The sequence below is a fragment of the Rhinopithecus bieti genome, unplaced genomic scaffold (assembly GCF_001698545.2).
Source record: "Rhinopithecus bieti isolate Rb0 unplaced genomic scaffold, ASM169854v2 scaffold_5626, whole genome shotgun sequence".
Classification (NCBI taxonomy): domain Eukaryota; kingdom Metazoa; phylum Chordata; class Mammalia; order Primates; family Cercopithecidae; genus Rhinopithecus; species Rhinopithecus bieti.
This window is the reverse complement of record NW_016805666.1, coordinates 5151188-5158582: the sequence shown is the minus strand read 5'-3', so window position 1 is coordinate 5158582 and position 7395 is coordinate 5151188. Positions and strand designations below refer to the sequence as shown.

Below are 7395 nucleotides of genomic sequence, written 5' to 3'. Positions count from 1 at the left end.
ACTTCATTTAATGTGAGGTCAGAAAGAGAGGCGAGCTTGGTGCGATAAGTACTTTCACATAATCATCATTCCCACTCCACCATACACCGAGGGAACTTTGTTTTTTTTCCAAGTCACAGATGGCATAAAAGAGAAAATGGAAGAACAGCTGGGAGTTTCACAAAGGTACCTTTGGCTCTCAGAAGCTCAGTTCAAACTGTCCCCACAGCCAGAACAAAGCAGTGAAAGAAGCAAAATTGCCCAATATTAAAATGCTTTATTTCACTTGAATTGCCTCGAATTGCTTCTATCCTCTATTTAGCTTTAACTTAGGTGACCTGGCAGGTACAATTGCAGCGTGCGGCCTCCTTGAATAACAGCAACAAAGGCACAGTCCTTGAGAGCTGCTGACAGTGATGGCCTATAGGTGTCGCTGGCCAGCCTGAGCATAGACAGGAAGAAAAAAAAAATAGAAAGACTGGGATGAAAGGATGAAGTCAGAAATATAAGACAGAGCAACTCAGTGGTGAAATGGAACACCACAGGCTCACTCCTCTGCAAACAAGTCTTATTTGTAAAATGGGCAAAACTCCTTCAAAATTTAGTAGATGTCCTATTTGAGTAGATGTTATAGTTTGCATTTCAATCAGGAGAAAGTAAAATAATGAGACATTTAATGCAGAACATATTTTATATGTATGTAGCATATTCACCAGAAAAACAAAGGGTTTCTGTACCAGATTTGGGGATTGGGTGAATAATTATTTATGTGTAATTCTAGGTTAATATACAAACCTGGACTTTCTGTGTTCTTGAAAATTTCTGTAGCTGGAGCTTCATTCTTCAAAATGTAACCTCCTACTTAACACCGTCACCCAGTCCTCCTAGGAAAAATGTATTTATTTATAAAATAAACATCAAGAGCTTACTATATACCCAGGCAATATTTTAAACACTGTGGATACAGCTGTCAATGAAAGATGCACAGTCTGTGACATCATCGAACATGTATTTTAGTAACGGGAGCAGGGGCCAGTGAATAAAATGAGGAGAGGAAAGGAATACATAGATAAACATAAATAAGTCCGATGTCTTGGAGAATGTGAAAAGACCTAAAGAGTATAAAGTGATGTGATAGAGAAGAACTGCCAGCTGTGGATGGGGTGCTGTAATTAAGGTCATCAGGGAAGGATTCTCTGAAAAAGAGATACTTGAATTGTGATCTAAAGGCAAAACTAGTCAAATAAGAGGGAGAGAGATAAGGGGAAAAGAGAGGAAGAGAAGAGAGAAACTTTGAACCCAGAGCATTCTAAGTGAATGGTCCATAATGTTAGAATATTTCTGGTCCAAGTGTACTAAGGTACAGAGGCCCTAATATGGTTTGGCTGTGACCCCACCCAAATCTCATCATGAATCTTAGCTCCCATAATTCCCACACATCATGGGAGGGACCCAGTGGGAGCTAATTGAATCATGGGGGTGGTTCTTTCCCGTGCTGTTCTCGTAGTATTGAATAAGTCTCAAAAGATCTGATGGTTATATAAATGGGAGTTTCCCTGCACAAGCACTCTCTCTTGTACACCACCATATGAGAAGTCCCTTTCCTCTTCCTTTGTTTTCCACCATGATTGTGAGGCCTTCCCAGCCATGTGGAACTGTGAGCCAATTAAACCTTTTTCCTTTATAAATTGTCCAGTCTCAGGTATGTCTTTATTAGCAGCGGGAGAACAGACTAATACAGGCCCTAAAGTGGAAATTAATTGGAATAAGCTTGCGTTATTTGCCAACTACAAAGAAAGCCATGGTGGTTGGAGCACAGTGAACAAAGTGGAAAGTGCTGAATATGGAAAGGTGGAATAGTCGGCAGAGGTCAGCGGTTGAAAGGTATTTTGGTCCTGAAAGGGGGACTGAATTTGATTCTAAGTTCAGTAATAGAAAGGATTACTTTTGAAGACTTTACACAGAGGATTGACATGTTCTGATCTGCATTTTAAAAGGACGAGTCCTACTTCTGTGAGGTAAACGGACAGTGTAAAGCAAGACCAAAGCAGAGAAAGAAGATGGAAAGTCTAATAGTTCAGGTGTGAGCTGCTGGTGGCTTTGAGTCAGAACAGAAGCAATGTTACCTTCATTATCCTCCTCTAGTACTGAGTGAACCTATACTATAGAATTATCACACTGAAGGATATTCTAATTTATATGTGTCTGCCACCTGTACCGGACAATGAACAACTTGAAGATTTAGGCTGTATTTTATTCACCTTCCTAGCCCCTATCATTCAGGGTGCAATGCAGAGTTGACCCTTAATAAATGTTTGTAGCATAGATCATAGTAGAAAGGTATTTTCCCGTGATCCTGAAAAATGATATATAAGTCAAGAACCTATGATACCAACCTTAGTCCACGACTTATAGCTCTTCATCTTGGATAGACTGACCACAACATTCTCGTAGCCTCAGTTTATTCACCAGTCAAGTTCATGGTCCTATTAAAAGGAAACTAGAAATGAATGAGAAAGGGCCTCGTAAAATTACATCGCAAAGTCCCATTGATTGCAAAGCATTATTATCAGTTCTGTTTCCTCTTCTTAAATACTAGCTTTTTATATTAGAAACAAAGATTTTTTTTTCTTCAAATTAGAACTCACCAGATGTCTCTCTGAAAATCTTAGGAAATGTCCCGGCGATTTGGTAGTGCAGAATGATCCTTTAATCCTCCCAACCTCCTGTTGTTGTCGGTGGTTTAGAAATCACAGATAATTCCAACTCCTTATAAATTTTCCAACCATCCTAATTCTTCTCTTATGCAGAATATTGGGTTCTATTCATCAATCAAAAGCTGACACATAAGTAAATGTATGGAATAAAGGCAGTGTGGTGTAGAGAAAAGTCCACAGCACTTACAGTCAGAGGCCTGAAATCTCTTTTTGGTTTTATCACCTTCTAATGGAGTTTGCAGCATGAATTAGGCAGATCACTTACCATGTTGTGTGTCTAAACTTTTTATCATATTGAGGAGACTAGAAAAAGGGTGCTTGGATTTCCCACAACATCCAATTCTCTTGTTCTCCAACATTAATTGGTGCCCGACAGTTCAATTCAATTCCGATACCAACTACCCAGAATTAACATCAATTCAAGTCTGATACCAACTACCCAGAATTAACACAGATCCCACAGGTTAAGGGTTCAGTCCTGCAAGCCTGCCCCCACTTCAGATGCCAGTCACAATGAGGTCTTCAGGCTCCCTGCACTTCTGCCTAACAACTATAAATTTGGAGGTTCTTCACAATCCCCCTTCAGGCTCCATAATTTACTAGAATGACTTATAGAACTCAGGAAATCACGATACTTACAATTACTGTTTTATTATAAAGGAAACAATTCAGGAACAGTCAAATGCAAGAGGTGTGTGGGGCAGAGGGAGCATACAGAGCTTCCGTGCCTTCTCTGGGTACACCACTCTCCCAGCACATGGACATGTTCAGCAACACGGAAGCTCCCTTGGCAAAGAGTGTGTGTGTGTGTGTGTGTGTGTGTGTATGTGCGTGTGTGTGTGTGTAGAGACAAGGTCTTGCTATGTGCCCAGGCTGGAATGCAGTGACTATTTACAAGTATGATCATGATGCACTACAAACTCAAATTTCTGTGCTCAATTTTTCCTCCTCAGCCTCTCGAGTAGCTGTGACTATAGGAACGTGCCACTGCACCTGGCTATGTTTCAAAGTTTTTATAAAAGTTTTGTTACATAGACATAATCAATTAAAGCATGAGTTATTAAACTCTCCAGCTCTTCTCCCCTCCACGAGGTTGGAGATAGGGCTAATAGTTCTCACTCTTTAACCATGTGGATGGTTTTCCTTCTAGCAACTAGCCTGCATCCTGAAGCTATCTAGGTGCCCAACAAGTGTTACCACATTAGCGTAAAATCAGGAATGGTCAAAAGGGGCTCATTATGAATTAAAAAATTCCAAGGGTTATAGGTGGTTTGTGTCAGGAACCAGGGACAAAGATACACTTTTATTATACCACAAATGACAATCAATTAGGTTATTTCTAATGTTTCTTCCAGTTCTAAATATTCTGCCATTGGTTAATTTTTATTTATACTCCAGTTCCTAAAGTCAGTTCTGTACTATTGAGCACAAAACCACATGGGTATAGATGTATGTGGATTATATTAATCTTAACACAATAGTAGGATAAAAATGGTTAGCTCTTCATTCCTTACCACCATCACAAAAGGAAAAGATTCTCAATGCTAATAAAATTTCCCAAGATTAAGAAGAAAGAAAGAGATATACAAACAAAAATAACAATTTGAGAGATGGAGGAAGAAAATAACTTAACGCAATAATCTCATTAATTCTGACTTCCTTCTAGATTTCATCATATCTTAGACTGTACATAATAGCAAATGTTTTTTCCACAGCTGTTCAAGTAAATAAACTACTTTCTGAGAGGATTGCTTAAAATCAGGTAGGACAGTGAAGTTAAACATCAAATATATATATATATATATATACATCTCCATATTTGTGAACAAAAATATAAGTAATGATAAGCTACTTACAGCAATTTACCTAATCACCAAAGCACAAATTATAAAATTCCAAATTTAAAATAAAGTTAAAAGAAAGAGAAGCAAGGAAAAAAAGAAACTAGTCTTAGTTCCTACAAATCAAACACAATGAGAATTTTCTGCTCTTGCGTTTTGGTCCCATTATTATTTTTGTGAGAATTGTAACTGGAGATTTGTCTCTTTGGGATACATAAGCAACTATGGTAAGGGTTTTCCTCTCCACCTTCAGATCAAAGTAGATGCCATGTTTTTCTCCAGATGACTTCCTATTCATTCTCTATTTTCTCATGGCCAATAACAAGTGATCAGACAGTCACTAACAAATGCTTTCCTGTTCCCTGGCAAGAAACCATAACACAGAGGGTCCGGCAAGCTAAACTTCCAATCATTCCAAAAGTCACAAAGGTTATTTTCAGTCAGTCAAGGGAAGTCACATTTACAGCACCACCTTGTAAAAGAATAAGGAACAGGCTTGCCAAGGTAAGGAGCAAAAAGCGAACCTTTCTAAACTCATTAAAGGAAATTTTCAAATGCTTAACTTCTTTTCATTATCTATTAGTCATTTCACTATATATGCGTATGTACATGGACAACTCAGTTTGGAAAATTTTCTACTTATTTTCAATATTTTCTCTCAGTACAATTATTTCACTATTAATCATCACAGCCACATAAAATAAAGGCTGTATGTATTGTGCCTAAACAAATAAATATGGTTTTATACTCAAGAAAAATACTTATTATATTATTTTCTGTATCCCCTCTTCTCACCCTTGAACCTCTTTTCTTATAATGCCATAGATACCCAGACGTTCCTTTTTTTAATAAATGGAAAAAATAAAGGCCAGGGAATTCATGTCTAATAGTTTATCACAGCAGGGTATAAATCAGAGCAACATAAATAGTGTGTGTATTATCTAGTATTCCAATCAATATTTGTTCTACAAATTAAAAATGGAAAACACATGGATATTGTGCTGCTTATTATTAAGTTGGTTTTCTAGATGTTTTCTTTTTCTGTTTATTTGCAATGTGTAAAATTAAGTAGCCCGGTGGTCCCAGATTTTCGTGTACATAAGAAGTAACTAGAGTATTTGTCACTCGTTACCAAACCCTATTCCCAGGCTTTGATTCCAGACAACTGAAGTGGGAACCCTCCAACCTGCATTTCAACCAGTTTGCAGATCCTTCTAAAGTGGGTGACCCATGGCCACACTTTGAGGAATAATGTTCTGATTGGAAATGATCTCATTTTGCCATTTGAATTTGTTGGCCTCTTGTGGGATTCCTAATTTGTGTGTACCTTCTCCCTCCCCCATTTAATTAGTCAATTTTCCTCTTCTACCATGTTTTCCATGTAATATTTTGTCCTTGGATCTATTTCTATTCTATTTTTATATTACTCAATCTTCTGAATTTCTTTTTCAGTCACACACTGAAAAATAAATCTATATTATACTCCATAGTAATGTTCCCTCCACTGTATAGCAGACAATCTAGGTGTTTTAAAACTAAATAACCTTACGGCAATTTACTTGTTGTTTTTAACTAATGTGCAATTCTGTTCAGGCTGACTTTCCTAAAACACTTAGGATTTCTGAGTGCTGATACCTCTCCAGTTCTATTCTGTGACCTCCAGCCTCCTAAATCTAATTATCTCCAACTTCAAAATCTGCCTGAGTAAAATCCTTAAGCAGAAAGAACAGGAACAGCTGTACTCTAAGCATAGCTCTATTTACTACAATTGTTTTAACTTTTCTAATTAAAGTTTCTACAGTTAGGCATTTATAGAGTATTTGCAGTAATTTTGTTTTCACCATACTGAAGGTAGGTCATTAGCCTCCACAATTTGAAGAAAAAATAGGTAGGGAAAAAGCATTATATATATATATATGCATACACACACATATACACAAACACAAAATATATATGTATACATTGTATATATAGTGTACACATTATAAATGTATGTAAACCTATAACACACATATGCATATAAATAATAGAAAGCCACATGGTGTGGTAGAGAGAACTCTTTACAGCGGCAGTTGAGCAACACCTTGATTCTGCCATTAGCTTTTGCAACATTCCTTTCCTTATTTAGGCTCAGTCCTCATATTCCAAATGGGTTTGAATTTCACAGTTTAGAGGGGTCTAAGATTCCTTCCAGATCAAGTGTCATGGGAATTGTAAGGTCACAGAGGAGTCAAGTTGTTCGCTTTCTAAATGATCAAATAGACACCGTTTTAAAGCTAGAAAGTGATCTGTACATAGGAGAGATTGTACCATAATTCCACTTTCAGCCCATTTCTAGTCTGCATTGACAGCTTCTGTTCTGGCACAGGAAAGTGGGAACTAAGGCAATTACTTATCTTAATACTCACAATGGCTAAGCCTATTCCTTTCATCTCCCACACTCTTCATTCTAGCCTGAGTTTCAAGGTCACTGAACTTCTGTGTTTCCAAAGCTAATCTAGTTCATAGACATTATTGTCATCTCTTGGTTTCACAGTAGTCACCACTCTCTCCTCCATTCCTAACAGAAAGGTCCTTTCTCCCACCTTCAAAAACCCAGCTTGGAATCTTTCACAAAAGCATATTGTGTAAACCTAGAACTGAACTTTCAAAAGTTAGTGAGATGACTAAAAAAAGTTCAGCTCTGCTATTTACATTCTCTGAGAACTTGAACAAGTTTTTTAATTGTATTGGGCCTCTACAGTTGAGGATTACAACACCCACCTCAGGAAATTTGTGTTGGCATCGAAGATGATGAGGTGCAAAGACTGTCCCAGACCCGGCTCGTTGCAAATGACTGGAAACCATTAACGCCTCAT

The 7395-nt window shown here is 37.6% G+C and overlaps 1 long non-coding RNA gene across 1 annotated transcript; it reads right to left on the bottom strand.

Moving 5' to 3' along the window:
- Nucleotides 1-298: 298 nt before the first annotated feature.
- Nucleotides 299-3632, bottom strand: LOC108530483 (uncharacterized). Its single transcript, XR_001885843.1, has 4 exons — nucleotides 2628-3632; nucleotides 2376-2479; nucleotides 775-863; nucleotides 299-421 (listed from the first exon to the last, which is right to left on the bottom strand). It is a non-coding gene; the product is annotated as an uncharacterized LOC108530483 (long non-coding RNA).
- Nucleotides 3633-7395: the final 3763 nt, after the last annotated feature.